Raw genomic sequence first — 17571 nt, 5'->3', positions numbered from 1 at the left:
TTAGCGATGATCTTGATAACCGCTTTTTGTTTTTTGAGTTTAGAATGTTGAGAAGGGGTTAGGGGTATATTACCGCGTAAGATGTTAAAAGCTATTTCACACAGGGTCTCGATCAAATCCGAGGGGGCCCCTGCCAGAACAGCTTTCCTATGGCGCGGGCTCCCCTCAAATAACATTTGCAAAAGTGGCAGATTTCTTTTAATCCGAACAGACATTCTTATTTATTTCCTTTTCTTTAGCACATACACTGCCGGCCAATCGGGCGGGCACAAACCTGTTCTGAGGCGAAAGTCTTCTGGGGTTTGTGCTTTTAAGTCCGCAATCAAGTACCCGTAGGGTTTTTTGGTGGCATCCTCAAATGCCTCCAAAAAGAACTTGGTCTGGTTAGGGTACATTTGACGAGCCAAGACGGTGACCTGTAGTTTATCTCTGGGGTTTTTAAAAAGAATTATATAATTGGCATATAAATTAATAGAGCGGCTTTTTTTACCTTGAAAAAATAGATTTTGAACTAAATAAATAATACTTAAATTCCTATGATGAGTGTACTTTGTGAAAGCTTTTTCCACTTCACTGTTGTCACCGGCCTGCTCCATCAGGTCATCAAGGATCACTAGATTAGTTTGACCGGGCGGGAACAAGTCATCATCACACAACGAGGCGGGGAGACCTTGCACAAATTACAGATTATTTTTTTTCGAAGCCAAATCATCGTAGAGAGGTTGCCAGCAAGAGTAACACCACACTATGTTGTCAAGAGCTTGGGACACGGTTGCGTCCACATCTTCTATGATGTTCTTTATAAGATAGCTCTTCCCCGAATTGGAGGGACCGGCTATAATACAGGAGAAAGGGTGTTGAAGTCTGTTATCAAAACCACCACTAATATCCATAAGGCAGAGTGGTATAATCAGTCTTCAAGACTCTTTTATTGTACACCACCCTGAACCGTTTGTTTAGTGATCTATTTTCCAACGTGTACCCCTTTTTATTGCGATAGATATGATTTCCGGCTGTAATAATCTCACGAGGAGGCGCGTCTTTCTCGGTTACAAAACTTTCTACCAGGGTCGTCAGAGACTTGATGTTAATGAGCTTGTTGTTACAATGGTTCAGAGTGAAACCCTTAACTTTCATACAGGTCTTACCCGCAGCCGTTCTGTATGCGTCTTAGGACCCCCTGAAACAAACTCCACTATGTGGTCCTGAGGATCTAGTTCGCTCGTTAACTCCCCAAGGTAGTCCCCGAGGGGAGGGACCCAATCCCCTGGCCTGGTGACAAAGATTACAGAGTCAGTATCATGATAGAGCGTGCGTTCCTGCAACTGATCCATTAAGTTGTACAATTCAAGCCGGGCGTAAGCCGTGGTAAAAACCGCTATGAAAACATTAACGTTCCCCTGTTTGGTGGGGAAATCTTTAGGGGCCCTCCACTGGACCTGTGCCACGTGGTCATTTAAGAATTGAAAGTGTGATACTGCATGTTGTTTGGAAAACGTAAATTCTATAAACTGTTCAGGGGTTTTAATCAAGGTTGTGTTTAGACGGTAATTTCTTTCCCCAAACTTACCCCACAGACTGTTTAAAATCAGTTTGGACATTTGTCTCTTGGCGGGGTTTACAGTTATGTTCCCCGGCTCTAGACGGATCCCTTCCTTTTCAAAATATTGATGAACGTATCGCTCTTTGGCCGCGGAGTCAACACACCATGAGGGATAGCCCGATGCCTCCTGTTTCCCTTTCAGATGGGTCATAATGTAATCAGCAAAAAGAGTATCAGATTTTTCAGAAAAATGCCAAACCTCATACACCTTACCGACTCTGTAACCTTTCTACACCGCCTTGTCAAGCTCAATGCTACACCAGACACCCGTCAGCGCTCTATCTTCATCACTGTGCAGACAAGAGGTAGTTTGATTTTCAGTTTCCACACACGTTCTACACAGAGGGAACATCAATTTTCCCGAACACCTGTAAGGCAACACGGGTAAAAACAGCTCGCGAGGAGGGTACATGGTGACTTTGATCAAACCAAAGTAATGTCCAATTTCGAGAAAGTCACGATAAACAATGGTTGGACGCCCCACCGGGTACATTTTGGTCTTGTTGACATAAGGGTACAGACTGGTGAAATCATAGTAATCTACTCTCTCACCCTCCTTTACCTCATAATGTAAACAGAGGGCGTTGGTTCGACCCCCAAATAACGCATCCCGGGGCTCTAGACGTTCAGGAAAGTCCAAGGTTTCCATAAACCGTTGTACCCCCGCTTCCTGTTGCTTCAGGGTCGTCCACTCGTGTTTCCAAATCACCAGCACGTTCAAACCATAGGTGTTTTTTAAAGTTTCAATTCGTTCCTGGAAATCATAGTACATATCACCGCAGAGTTTTTGTGTTACGGGGTTAAAGGTGTTTGGGTCGAAGCACTGAGGACAGCCATGGTAAATACAACCTGCAAACTCATAAGCGGTACGCCGCCCGAACACGTCGCTAAAACCGTCTAAGTAGTAAGGCCCCATTTTGACTTCCCCTTGATTTAAAGCATGTCTGATGAAGATGTTATCCCGGGCACTCAGGTATTCCAGCCACTGTATGGAGACAGTCGAAAAGTTCTTTTGTCTAGCACGATAGTTGTCAGAAGTGGTGACCGCTATAGTGTTTTTCTGCAAGAAATTGGACCGATACATTTTCATGCAGAGAGACGTTATGGTCACACTTTGCAAAGGGTCGAGACCCGATGTGTTGATAACCTCGGCGCGGAAACGCACACAGGCTTCTTTAAGGATCACCACATCATTTTTACAATAAGCGGCCATCTCTTCTCGGAAATCAAAAACACCTCCCTTAACCGTATTGTACCATTTAAAGAATTCCTCCCTCTCATGAGACATCATAGTATCAACCCCATAATAAGAGGCGGGCGGGTAGGACCCTCGATAATTTTGAGTGTCCTTAGTATTAAAAAAATGGCAGAACCAACCTTTCTTCTGAGCCTCAAAACCCAGAGCCTTAGGCAAAGCGCTCAATTTCATGGGGAGGAAATTTAACGAGTCTATGTAACGTTAGTTGAAAGCTTCGTCGGTGAAACACATGATCTTGCTACCCTGAGCTATTATTTTTGGGGTCACCCCATTTTCCACCAGATACTTCATCAAAATGTAAGAATCATAACCCTTAGCATTGTGGGCAACAAATGTGTAATTGAGGTATTTTGGACCGCGATACCGCGTAAAGAAATCCCTGACACAACTCTCACCGCTAGCTGACCACTCACGATCCAACATGTCAATACAGTGTATATAATTAGCAACGTGGACCCCGTTTTCTTGCCGGCATTCAAAATCAAAAAAGACATACCGTTGTGCGGCGGCTCCTTTTTAACCGGCTGAATAAAGCACTGGTGTTCGGACCCCGGGGTTAAATCAGCATTACAGATCCTGCATCTCGGCTCCAGACATTTGTGTGGTTTAACCTCATGAAAACGGTACTGGAGGCAACACTGCGGGCAATATTTAGTTTGATCACAATAACTCAGTTTTTTAACCCCCTCAGCAGCGGCCCTCTGTACCTTATGCTCGGAAAAACAGAACGCTGAGAGACAAATCCTTAAGCAATCTTTACATCGGATGGTAGGGGCCAAATCCTTATGACATTGCGGATTGAAACAGACGTTACAGTAACCGTCACAGTGGTGCTTAAGCTTATCATTGAAGGCCTTATAACACCAATGACAAACATACGAACAACCCAAAAAAGCCGTCAAACTCTTTATTCCAAAGTAATGACTATCACTTAGGAAGAGAAACAGTGTCTGTGTATGGGTTTCAGGATGTGTCTGAAATTTCACAAATACTTCCTTTACCTCACAACGGTACCACACAACAATTTTTAAAGACAACAACTCCTCAAACTTGGTGATGTCTGAAAAGGCAACCATCTGTTGAGAGTTTAAGCCGGCCCTCTGATGAAGCATTAAAGCCTCTTGCAGAGCTTGGGGTTCAGGCATGTCGGGGGTGAGTAGTTTTATTAAACTGTAAGCAAAACAGAGCTTATTGTCCCCACTGGAACTCACCACTAATTGCCTGAGCTTGGTCCTAATTATGTCGTTCTTCAAGCATTTCGACAGTCTTCTAAGCGCCCCACCCTCAGGGTTACGAACCACATTCATTACCAGAGACAGACTTTCATCAGCTAAGATGGCTGCGTTACTTTGCAATAACGCTTCGATTTTAGCCAGACATCTAAATTATCTCCACTCAGCATTACAGATAGGTTGCTAAACAAATCATCCCCTCTGAGTTCTAACTGTACAACATCTCGAGGTCTGACCCTTTCAGCAACCTGTTCAAGCATTTTCTGCAAGGCCTCGTGTATGTTGACAAATATTTCTGCATAATTGTCACAATTTAAAAGTTCTGCAAAATTAAAACGCTGAATCATTTCAAAATTGTTATAGGCCGGTCTATCTATAATCACGGGATCACTGGTACTCTTGGACACATCATCATTTTGAACAAAGCCTTCACCCCCTACATTCTCACAGAGCATGTCCTCCACAGCCTTATCAGTCTCAGAACCCTCCACATTCCGAACACCCCCACTGCTGACATCTACAAAACCCCCTTTTTGAGGAGGCTCATTTAAAGCCTGTAAAAGTCCTTCAAAGATATCCAACCGGTTAATGTCAAGACCCTCCTCTATAGTGATGGCTGCTTCTGCCGCCATCCTGTGTTCTAATTGTCTCAAATCATTTATAATAGGGGCAGAATTTGGTCGGGGTAGCTCCTCCAAAGCCTCCACCATTTCAAACAAATCGGGGTGAACTAGGGGGTGAGCCTCTATAAGCGCTACCGGTGGGAGGTGGTTATTTAGATCATTGACCATCTGTAACAGGTCGGGGTTCACCGGTAAGTCTGTTAATTCACATTCTATCGGTGGTAATTGGGGGTTATTTAAATCATTTATCATTTGTAATAGTTCCAGGTTCATTGGGACATCAGAGGAGTTCACAACAGGGCCGGGGATGTTCTCTCGGGAAGGTCTTTTTGGGGCCCTAGCTTGTTCATAATCCTTTAGTTTGTGAGTTCTTTTACCAAGTCAGGACATTTTTTAATTTATTTTTTATTTTTCCAACAACCCACAATAGTAAGGCGTTTTGTGTCTATTAAAACATTAAATACTGTACAATTCGTTAGTAAGGGTATTAATAAGGGTGTTTTGGCTCTCTATCACCAGGTTTTGCCCCACTAACACAAGTCTTTGATTTTGTAACAAAGTATGTAGCAACTCATGCCGACCTTCAGGAAGTAGCTCCGGGGGCTGGTGGCCTGGCTCAGCTTCAAAGGATGGTCGCTCCGGTAAATCTCGGTAGAAGGAGGCAGGGAGCGAGCGTATACTCATGGACGGAGACCAAGAAGGCCTTTGCGGTGACACCCTGGCCAAGCGCGGGGAACTGTTCCGCGTTTCTGTAGCCAAGAAATGGGTCTGGGGGAACGATGTTGAAACCAGGCCGTCGTTGGGTGGTGTGTCAGCCCTGACTGACGGCGACCCATGAGGTTGTTGGATGCCTCTATTTGTTCCGCCCGACAATGCGGCGGGCTGAATCTGGGGTGTTGAATTACCCCCAGAAGGCTGTGGCCTGAGTAGATGTTGGGGGGTCTCCAAGACCACCGTGGGGGATCCACTCGGTGATCTCACCGGGGAAGATGTTTGATCCCACTTAGACGGGGTAATTGTTCTCAATAGCTCATCCACAGAATGACTATCCCAAGAGTCTTGGGAAGAATAAAAATATACATTACATTTACATCTTTAAACGGCGACAAAAATCAAACTTAAAACAACATGTCCAGGACATTCAAAACCTTTAGCTTTTTTAGACCTTTGAAAATAGCCTTAGACATTCTCTACAACGCAATATTATTTACAGACAATATATTTATTAGGACTTGATAATAAATGTAAAACAGAGAAGCCGCTGTAAATAAACTGTTTCTTAAATGTTTCTTTAAAAACTGTAATATTGTTAATAAAACACACACACACACAACAACATTTCATTTTTAAACGAACCTTCCAAGTGTAAACGATTCCTGATCCCGGGACGTCCTGTTTCACAAACGTTTTCACGATCTGTTTAAATATTAAATACAATGAACACCTTCAAGCCTTTTCCTACAACCACTTTAAAACAGAAGTATAATAGCGGGAGATAAGCCAAACAACTTACTAAACCCTTTCGGACGGCTTTACTTCCTAACCAGACGGTACGGCAATCGGTCATTTCTAAACACGTTCCCCAGAAACAAGCCTAGACCTGTCTGGACTTCTAAAGATCTTTCCCAGAACCCCCCGCCCTACAGGAAACGGTCACCCATCGCTTAAATATTAGCCCTCAACGGGCAAACAAAGCCCTTTTAAAAACATTAAAGTTTGAAAGATCTTACTTACCTCCACAGAATAATCGTTTCTTATGTTTTTCGGCTGGTTTAGCTTTTTGCACCGCTGTGAAGGTAAGAGACATGTTTAACCTTTAACCACACCGCTTTATAAAAAGCTTTAACCTCTTACAGGCTGCAGATATATACTCACAGCTATCAGATACCGGGGCTGACGGCCTTTCAGATTCTTGAAAGGTTACGGTTCTCGAAGGTAAAACGAAACAAGCCCTCGATGTGGAAGGCCTTTCGTTGTCTCGAACCACATTTCTTAATACTGTTAGACAGGATAATTTTTTTAAATTAACAAAACTGGACTCAAACATCTTACAGAATCGTTATACAAACAAACACGGGTTTAGTTCTTACCCGGTCGGCAGACAGCCTGTCTAGGGATAACCACTTCTCTTGGTCGATCCTCGGAGACATTAATCACAGGCCTTTCGATAGTTTCTGTGTAATTAAAGAGACCGGCATTAATATATATCAAAACGTTTTCATAACTCTAATGAGCCGCTTCAAAACCACACACACCCATGCATAAGAACCCATGAGCGCAAACACAAAAATCTTACCGTCGTTGTTCCAGATGATCTCCTCAGCGTTGGGAATGAACTCCTGTTGACTGGCTGAAAAATAATTTTACAGAACTTAAAACAGATGTTATAGCCTTATTTACAATACATGCACACAACACGCTCTGAGTCAATGAAAATAATCTGAAGACTTGCCTAAAAACTCGTTTAAATCGAATCGCTGATGTTGTTTCCGGACATTGTTGATCTTTAGTCTTAAATCGAAAGGTAAGTATGAGTCTGTCGAGCTGAAGACCAGACCTTCATACTTATACTGATGGCCACATGCCGGATCTGCTTGTAAGGCATTGTTCTGGTCTGGCCTTTGTGCCGCCCTGTTACCAATTAACATATCAAAACCAACCAATAAAATGACACTGCATCAAATTTCAAATAGAAACCAAGATGGAGACGATCTCTCTCCTCTCTACTCTAAACTTTTATTAGAACCTTTTGGTCTCTCAAAAAAACATTTTTAAGCATCAAGACCTATAGTCAACAACCACTAAGAATATTTCAGGCCTTTATAAGCACTAAAAAACAACCTGAGCCTAGAAAATAACTATAAAGATCTAAAATAACTAGCGCTTTTACAGTGATTTTTTTTTATTTTTATACCGATGCTTTGTTTGGTATTAAACAAGTCACAAACTACTCAGAACAGCGTTTATCCCCGCAAAAGAGATATTTGGGTTTATTTTACAAAGCTTATAAATTATATAGGTTAAAAGTATTCTGAATGTTTTGATATCACACGCCATACCAACTGTTGTCTTCTACACCTTACGGTAGCAACAAATCTAACTACTGCTTTACTTTAACAATAATAATGACGGCGACCACGATGACAACAAGAACAACAACAACAAGAACAACAACAACAACATCATCATCATCATCATCATCAGATTTTAATTAAAAGTGGCTACACCAGCGTTTACAATTTCAACCTGTCGACGGACGGACGCTCTGAGTGCATCGATTTCGGGACACTTCGGAAACTCTTTCAAAGGCAGGACGACCTGCGCTCTGACAGTGCCTGCGTTTAGCCCTACAAGGTGATGCTGAATGGCTTGTTCAAACGGCTGGTGGTCTTCCGTCACCACCAGACTATCAGAGCTATACTGCGCCTTCAACTACATAAGAGTAACAGCAATGTCGCCGATCCTGCTACGGTCGTATTGTAACAGCAACAACATGTATCGATTTTAAAAGTGTCAGTTCCAGTGCCTCGCAAAGCTACCCTTCTGCGATTGTTTGTTCTCAAGGTCAGGATTTCTTGCCACTCCGAGGAAGAGAAAGCGACGGCCGGCCTTGGGGCAGAGAGATGGCGACGGGTAACACGGCACTGGCACGCGTGCACCGCGGGTTGTTTCCGCCCGGTTTCGAACCAGGGACCTTTCGCGTGTGAGGCGAACGTGATAGCCACTACACTACGGAAACCGACCCGTCCTGGTGTTTCAAATGGCTCCCATCGAAGCCGGCTGGTAAAACGCGCACAGGGGTTTCCCGTGGGCCAGCCTGTGAGATAAAGGTTTCTATTTTCACTGACCTATTTTGCATTGCTAAAGGGCACATCAGGACACTTTGGAAACTCTTTCAAAGGAAGAACGCCCTGAGCTATGACAAGACTTACACTTACCCTAACAAGGTGATGCTCAATGGCTTGTTCAAACAGCTGCTGCTCGTCTTGTGCCACCATCAGACAATCACAAAGCTATTGTGCCTTCTACACCTTACGGTAGCAACAAATCTAACTACTGCTTTACTTTAACAATAATAATGACGGCGACCACGACGACAACAAGAAAAACAAGAACAACAACAACAACAAGAACAAGAACAACAACATCATCATCATCATCATCATATTTTAATTAAAAGTGGCTACACCAGCGTTTACAATTTCAACCTGTCGACGGACGGACGCTCTGAGTGCACCGATTTCGGGACACTTAGGATACTCTTTCAAAGGCAGGACGCCCTGCGCTCTGACAGTGCCTGCACTTAGCCCAACAAGGTGATGCTGAATGGCTTGTTCAAACGTCTGGTGGTCTTCCTTCACCACCAGACTATCAGAGCTATTGTGCCTTCTACACCTTACGGTAGCAACAAATCTAACTACTGCTTTACTTTAACAATAATAATGACGGCGACTACGACGACAACAAGAACAACAAGAACAACAACAACAACAACATCATCATCATCATCATCATCAGATTTTAATTAAAAGTGGCTACACCAGCGTTTACAATTTCAACCTGTCGACGGACGGACGCTCTGAGAGCACCGATTTCGGGCACTCCAATGAAGAAAAGCCACCCACCGCCTGCGGGGAACCACGAGGGCAAGCAGGACGAAAAGGGCCGGCCCAAAGCAGGCTGTTTCCGCCCGGTCTCGAACCGGGGACCTTTCGCGCGTTAGGCGAATGTGATAACCGCTACACTACGGAAACTGACAACGCCGCCTCTTGCTTCAAACGGTTACCGTTGGAGCCTGCTGGTAAAACGGGCTCAGGCGTTTCAGGTCGGCTAGACTGTGAGATGGCGTCTGAAGTGCCGCGAAAGGATGCCATTTTCACAGACCTGTTTGGCATTGCTAAAGGGCACATCAGGACACTTCGGAAACTCTTTCAAAGGCAGGACGCCCTGCGCTCTGACAGTGCCTGCACTTAACCCAACAAGGTGATGCTGAATGGCTTGTTCAAACGGCTGGTGGTCTTCCGTCACCACCAGACTATGAGAGCTATACTGCGCCTTCAACTACATAAGAGTAGATAGTAGGGTTTTTTGGGCGCGGCCTATTTTGTTATGACGTATGCCCTAAGCTTATTAATATTCCTACGTCATAATTGGGGGGCGTGATTTTAGGTAGAGTTATTTCCTTAATTATTCCTACGTCATATCCGTCAGAAAGTGTGCACCCATAAAACCCTGAACAACAAGGCCACCCATAAATACCCCCACCCCTCTGAAGGCAACGCCCCGAAACTCTCCTCTCTATTTAAGAACCCGCGCTTCTATTAGGCAATACCTCTTTAATTCTCAGCTTCTGAAACATCCCGCTTCTTCAACATGTCCAGCGACATCAACATGAAACCCCGCAAGAAACAATCCCGGGCAAGGGTTCCTGTACTCACCAATTTGAAGATTGAACGCTCCTGGGTGTTGTTCTGGGGGGCTCGACGGGGTTACCGCTTTAAAAGGGATCCCAGCTATGTTGGAGTGGAGCTTCTTGCTTTGGGAGAGAAGGAGGGTACGTTGGAACCTTTTGAGACGGTAATTGAATACTCTTATGAGGACTGGTTGAAGGTGATGGCCTGGAGAGATCTGGGGCTTGTGGATAAGACTCTAGAAGGCTTGCAAGAGGGTCCAAGAGAATGCGAAATGGAGTCTCCGACTCAGGGTTTTGAAAGGTGTGAATGGGAAAGCTTGCAGAACTACGACAGACGACGTGTGGGGTTTTGGAGGGGGGTCTGACGGCTCAGGGGCTACTCTCTTCTAAGAGGGCGGTGTGTCGTGACGTAGTGAAGAGATAGGATAAAAGGTGCAACAATTCATTCATGGTTTAAAATTAAAGAGAATGTCTTACCCGAAAGCTGCGGACGTCGACAGGCTCTACAGGCCTCTTCAAACCCGGGATCACCCCTGGTTCTATTCCCCAGATTTTGTATACACTCTGGAACCCTTTGACTGTGGTTACTCTCCAAGACCTCAGACCCCGGTCCCTCAGGACGAAACAACATGCGGTGCGATGGATGTCCAAATGAGTCTCGGGGATCCCCAGCCTCTGGAGCTCATGGAGGGCCTCGATTTTGCCAAACTGTCTACCGTCTGTGTGTCTCAGGAGGGGGTCAGTCCAATGGATGGAGAAACACCCCACAAACCACCAGGCGACCCAATGAGCATCGGACTGTCCCGGGGGCGTGATGAAGACGCAGGATTTTTGCCCGGGGTATGTGACCAAGTAAGCAGAGTGGTTAAAAGCACCCTGGTGTATATTCTGAGTGCTCTCATCGACCGAGCTCTGAAAGAAGTCTGTCGGGGGTGTGAAGTGAATCACCCCAGTCAGTTGAGACACAGTTGTTTGTTTGAACCAGACCGTTACTATTTCCTGTTCTATTTCAACGTGTTTTACAGAAGACTGAACAAACCGTGGCTGAAACCGGCACTAATCAAGGCGCTCTCTTACTCCCACATACATGTCACTGTGGGACAAGTCCAGAAAATCATAGATGAGATTTTGCTGGAGCTGAAAAAGGAGCCGTTTATAATAGAGAAACTTGGGCAGCTGCTCAATGACCTGGATGAGCCGAGTAGAAAAACCGCTGGCAAGCTAAAAGCTTATTTCTTCCGTAAAGAAGTTAAAGCTGGGGGCAGCGACGAAGAATTCGACATCTACGCCACTGATTCAGACTCTGACCTGAACTAAGGGACTTTGAACATGGGGAATGTTCTGGACTGCTTCTGCAACTGGTTCTGTCATCAACACTCTGCAGCTAACCTGAGAGCGCTATTACACCATGTGCTTGACAGAAAAGTAGCCAACGCGAGCCTTTTCTCTACAGATTTAACCATCGATGAGGATCAACTTTCAAACCTGGAAAAGTTAATGGCTGCTGTAACAAAGACCGGGGGGTACGAACACTGGGATGAAGCGCTCAAGGGGGCCAAGAATGATATTAGGCCATTTCATCAACATCTGTATGACCTTTTACTGAGCATGTTTAATACACCTCTGTTTACTTTTAAAATAGGTCATATTGTTGTTTTATTTACATATGTAACTGAGGTGTGTGCCTACAAGATAAAGAAACAGGTATATTTGTTGATATAGATCAAGTAACCAATCATCTGATTTCTTTTTGTCTGGACCGTAGAAAAAATTGTTGTGTATGTTATACTTTTCTCAAATGTCTAAAAAGGGGTATCTGCTCTCCTGAAGTTGAATAAAAAACCTTGTATAAAAACTTTGCGCATAGTGTGGGTCTGTGTGGTTATTTGACAGAATGACTCGGCAAGCTCCCCAAATGCAGGAACTATACTACAACCCAGCCAAGATTGGGGGTTTGGCGGGTAAGAAGGGTTTTCAAAGAGGACTCGCTGAGGCCGGAGTGAAGGTTAATGATGTGGTTGTTTCAGAATGGTTACGGGAACAAGACGCCTATACCTTACATAAACCTCTCAGGATTAACTTTAAAAGAAACCGCGTATATGCAACTGACATAGATTCACAATGGCAAATGGATCTAGTCGATATGTCAAATTTATCAAAACATAACAATGGTCACAAATTGATGTTGATGTGTATCGATGTGTTATCAAAATATGCCTGGGCTCGCATTCTACATAATAAAACAGGTCGGGTGGTGACAAGGGCCTTTGAGGATATATTGTCCCAGGGTCGATGTCCTAAAAAACTGCAGACTGATAAAGGAAAAGAGTTTCTCAACAGAGAATTTCAGAATCTACTGAAGAGACACAAAATACATCATTTCACCACCGGTAATGAGCTTAGGGCATCGGTAGTGGAGAGGTTTAACCGCACCATAAAGACCAAAATGTGGAGATATTTTACAGCGGTCAACACGTTCAAGTATTTTGATAAAGTTCAGGATTTTATCGATGCTTACAACCAAGGGTATCACACCAGTATTAAAATGAAGCCTTTAGATGTTGATCAAAGTAATTCTTTTAAGGTCTATAAAAAATTATACGGACCATTTATTAAGAAGGGAAAAACTACTTATTAGTTCAACATCGGTGATGTGGTTCGCGTTTCAAAGCTAAGGAGTACTTTTGCCAAAGGTTATGAACAAACATTTTCTGACGAATATTTTACAGTTACCGAACAGTTGGCTAGAGACCCCCCCGTGTACCGGTTAAAAGACTATGACAGGGAGGATATAGAAGGAACGTTTTACGAAGCCGAGTTACAAAAAATTATTGTGGGTAAAGACAGTGTATACAGAGTTGAAAAGATATTAGCTGAAAAAACCCAGAACCGGAAAAAATATGTGTTGATGAAATGGCTTGGATGGCCTGAAAAGTTCAATAGTTGGGTCCCGGAACAACAGGTTTGCGATATTCAATCCTTATAACAACATGCCCGCGGGTGTGTTGGGGGCATTACTTTCGATTCTCAAGATGGAATCAGGAGGCTTCTACGTGACTCTACCCAGTAATGCCTCTCTCGATATATATCCTAAAAATGAAATATCCAGTTACACGGTACAATTTGGAAAATCTATAGATCTAAGGGGGTCGTGGGAAGTGGGGTTGGCGGAAATACAGTATCCTTACACTTGGGCTGTTTTACAAGATACGAATGCCACCTTCGCCATTTTTGATGATGTTAAAAAGAGTCAATGGACATTCACGATACAAGGAGGTTATTATGACAATGTGGATAAAATATTAGATGAGATGCATAAACAGTTCACAAAAGGCACCCCCAACATCAAGCTATATTACAACCCTATTAAAAACAGAGTGTACAAGGTGTCAAAACCAGGTATTAGCATTCAAACCAGCGGCCAACTGGGGCGTATATTTGGGTTCTATTCTGACACAGAGAGCAGGTTCTCAGAAGTGGTGGGGCGGCTTTTACACTCTTTATGTGTATACGGATATCATAACCCACCAGAGGGTTGGGGATAGTTATGTCCCCCTTTTGAGAAATGTACTTATTAAAGGTAAAAGCAATGACATGGTCACAATTACTTATGACAAACCACACTACGTACCAGTCTCAAAGACCCACTTTGACAACATCACGATCGAAGTAAAATCGGATCAGAATATCAACGTACCCTTCCGCTTCGGTAAAGTTAATGTCAAACTACATTTTCGACCCCTGAAACAGTGTGTACATTATTAAAATGGCTACCTCGAGGGGTTATGTAGATCCTAGCGCCTATGTGGATTATTACAAGATGCAAGATGGAACGGCTTGCCCGGTATTGTAGGAGCCCCCACAATGTATGGCGCCGGTCGAGGAGGACTCTTTCGTTGTCTCTTTAGAATGGCCATACCCCTGCTTAAGAGAGGCTTTGCTATAGCCAGACCCCACTTGAAATCAGCGGCTAAAAATATTGTTAGTGACGTGTTCACCAATGTTATGAACCGGGCAGCTAGCCATGAGCATCAGGAGGGTTCGGGTCTCATGGTAATGGCGAGGAGGGGGGGTAAAAGAAGAAACAGCATGTGTCCACCAGGGCGCGACAAAGATCCGTGGCTAACAAAAAACGAAGAATCTCTCATTCTCCAACATATCGTGGAAACACTCGGAGAAGGAAGCAGCACAAGAAAAAACCTGCAAAAAGAAAGTCTCAAAGAAAGAAAAATAGAGCCTCAGGATACATCTTTTACACATGTCTTTTGTCCACAGTCTATCGGAAGAATGCGTCAAATCAGAACTGGATCTGTTTACAGTTCCATAGACTCAAACGAGTATAGATAAGAGCATATATGTAGAGATTCCCCCTCTTTCTGCAATTTCAGACACGGCCCCTCTGGAGTTTTTTATAGCTGGCTATGGCGAGGATTATATTGATTTGAATAACACATTTATTTTAATGAACTGTAAAGTGACTGATGAGGATGGCGATGCAATCGAGAAGACGACCAACGCTGGGGTCATCAATTACCCGGTGGCCACCATGTTTTCACAGGTGGATGTGACCCTGGGAGATCGGCTCATTAGTCAAAGCAGCAATACTTACCCCTATAGAGCCATGATGGAGTGTATACTTAATTATAGTGAGGAGACCCTAAGCAAACAGTTCAGCCCCGGCCTTTTCTTCAAAGACATCCCGGAAGCTATGGACGACAAGGATCCAGAGGGACTCAATAAGGGTTTGCAAAAAAGAATGGCCTTTTCAACAGAAGGGAGGACCTTTGAGCTAATGGGGCATATCCATGCAGACATATTTTTCCAAGAAAAACTCATGCTCAACGGGGTAGACATTAAAATTAAAATGATCCGTAGTAAAAGTGCTTTTTGTCTGATGACCCCTGATACTGAAAAATATAAACTGACCATATTATCGGCCTCGCTGTTTGTGAAAAAAGTGTCCGTCTCCCCGGCGGTTAAACTAGGACACGCGCAGGCGTTAATGACGGCAAACGCCAAGTACCCGATTGAAAGAGTCTATATGAAAGTCCACAGTATCCCCGCAGGGACACGGGTGATGAACCAGGAAAATCTGTTTCTAGGACAGCTCCCAAAACAGGTTATTATAGGTCTCGAAGATAATGATGCATTTACCGGGGTTTACAACAAGAACCCCTTTAACTTTAAACATTATAACGCGGAATTTATAGCGTTGTACGTCGATGGTGTGCAGGTTCCATCCAGACCTTTTCAACCTGACTTTGAAATCGGCAATGCGGTTCGTGAATATGACAGTCTAGTACTGGCTACGGGTCGCCATCTCAAGGATCAAACTCTGCTGATCGATCGCCGGGAATACTGCAGCGGTTACACCCTGTACGGTTTCAACCTGACCCCTGACGAAGAGTGTGGGCAACATTTTTCACTGATGAAGACGGGCAATATGCGTTTGGAGATGCGTTTCAAGCAGCCTCTACCACGCACTGTTAATATGGTCGTGTATGCAGTGTTTGACAACATTATTGAGGTGAATCAGAGGAGAAACGTTATGTATGATTATTATTAAAATGAACACCAGAGAGCTCAACCACATCATGAATGCCCTGGCCAGCTCACGGAAACTGTTTCAAGGAGTCTACACCTGCGATCAGCTGACTAAATTTAAGGTCAAGAATTTACCTGCAATGTACATAATCAACACACACCCTAAAAATATGCCCGGAGAACATTGGCTGGCTATTTATCTAAGGGAGGACCACCGTGGTGAATTTTTTGATTCCTATGCAAACCCCCCGGATTTCAGACCTTTCCCTCGGAAGATCAATAACTTTCTGCTCAACAACTGTCAAGAAACCATTTACAGCGGTCGTCAAGTACAAAGTCTTCAGACCTTCACTTGTGGTCAACACTGTGTGTTTTTCTTATATCATAGATCTAAAGGAAGGTCATACCCCGATATTATGGCCTTGTACAGTGAGGATTTAGGCCAAAATGATAAAAAAGTGGCAGAGTTTGTCAGGACACTGTGGATCCCCCCTTATAACACAATGACTTACGACCCTAGCCAGCCGTGTATACAGATGGGGTGTTCTTGTGAGGATTTTAAAAGATGTCATGCGTGTTAAGGTGAAAAAATAATGAAAACAGCCTTTGAATCATTAGTTTTGTTTTTATTCAACACAATTCTTATACAAAGCAGGGGTTATGGTATAAATAAATGTACAACATTTGAAAAATAAAAAATAAAAATAAAAAAATGTTTGTCGGGTCATTATTTACAGGGGAGACAAATAAAAACATGAGATTAATAAGCTTCCCAACGATGGATAGATCCTGAGGATGGTCGCTCAGCACGGTCAGAGTAATGAGATATCGGAGTCAGATCAGGCTCCACCTCTTTACACAGACGGATTTTTTGTCGCGTTTCCTGGTTAGGAACTGTTGATTGGGGCATGTTCAGACAGGCCATCGCCTGTAGGAAAGCATTCCAGCCTACAGGTCGGCGACTATCGGGTACCTTATTAGTGCTAGTGACACTCTTCAACAAATCAAACATGTGTGAACCTTTGCCGTTACCCGCGGTTTCTGAACCATTTTGTGCAGGATATATTCTGCATGTCTTTTGCTTCTGGCCGGCATGTTTCTCAAAACATCCGTTACAACATCTCCCTCTGAACTCTCAACAGGTTCGGTCACCGCAACATCTTTATCAACCGTACCCCCCGCATCAGCCCCAGAACCATTTTCTTGAGAGGCCATGGTTAAAGTTAAAATGTTTTGATCTTTTTCACCCTGTCTAACCAGACGGAGGTAGCGCTGTAACGTGTTGGTATACAACTGGGCTTTGGAATACTGATTTAAATCGGCCCTGGCCTGTATAGCTTTCATTTCAGAGTCCAGGTTGTTTTCGGCCGTTTGTCTAATGGGCTCTGGCCCGACAACATTTTTTCTCAGTTTCTCAAGCTGCTCCTGAGGGATCAAAAACATTTTCTGAGCATATTCCATTATTAACCCACTCTGGAAGCTAGAAGACTGGTTAGGAAAGGCACGGCTATGCTCAACAGCGGTCCTATAAAACCCCCGGTTTGATTAATCTTCTTTCTTTTTCTTTTAATAGAATACTTCTTATTAGCGATGATCTTGATAACCGCTTTTTGTTTTTTGAGTTTAGAATGTTGAGAAGGGGTTAGGGGTATATTACCGCGTAAGATGTTAAAAGCTATTTCACACAGGGTCTCGATCAAATCCGAGGGGGCCCCTGCCAGCACAGCTTTCCTATGGCGCGGGCTCCTCTCAAATAACATTTGCAAAAGCGGCAGATTTCTTTCAATCCGAACAGACATTCTTATTTATTTCCTTTTCTTTAGCACATACACTGCCGGCCAATCGGGCGGGCACAAACCTGTTCTGAGGCGAAAGTCTTCTGGGGTTTGTGCTTTTAA

The 17571-nt window shown here is 43.9% G+C and overlaps 2 non-coding genes across 2 annotated transcripts; both read right to left on the bottom strand.

Moving 5' to 3' along the window:
- Positions 1 to 8382: 8382 nt before the first annotated feature.
- trnav-cac (transfer RNA valine (anticodon CAC)) lies at positions 8383 to 8455 on the bottom strand. The gene has a single exon. It is a non-coding gene; the product is annotated as a tRNA-Val (tRNA).
- A 942-nt stretch (positions 8456 to 9397) lies between these two features.
- On the bottom strand, positions 9398 to 9470 carry trnav-aac (transfer RNA valine (anticodon AAC)). Its single transcript has one exon. It is a non-coding gene; the product is annotated as a tRNA-Val (tRNA).
- Between the last annotated feature and the right edge of the window lie 8101 nt (positions 9471 to 17571).

Source organism: Amia ocellicauda, assembly GCF_036373705.1.
Source record: "Amia ocellicauda isolate fAmiCal2 chromosome 11 unlocalized genomic scaffold, fAmiCal2.hap1 SUPER_11_unloc_1, whole genome shotgun sequence".
NCBI classification, from domain to species: domain Eukaryota; kingdom Metazoa; phylum Chordata; class Actinopteri; order Amiiformes; family Amiidae; genus Amia; species Amia ocellicauda.
This window is presented reverse-complemented; position numbering and strand designations above follow the sequence as displayed.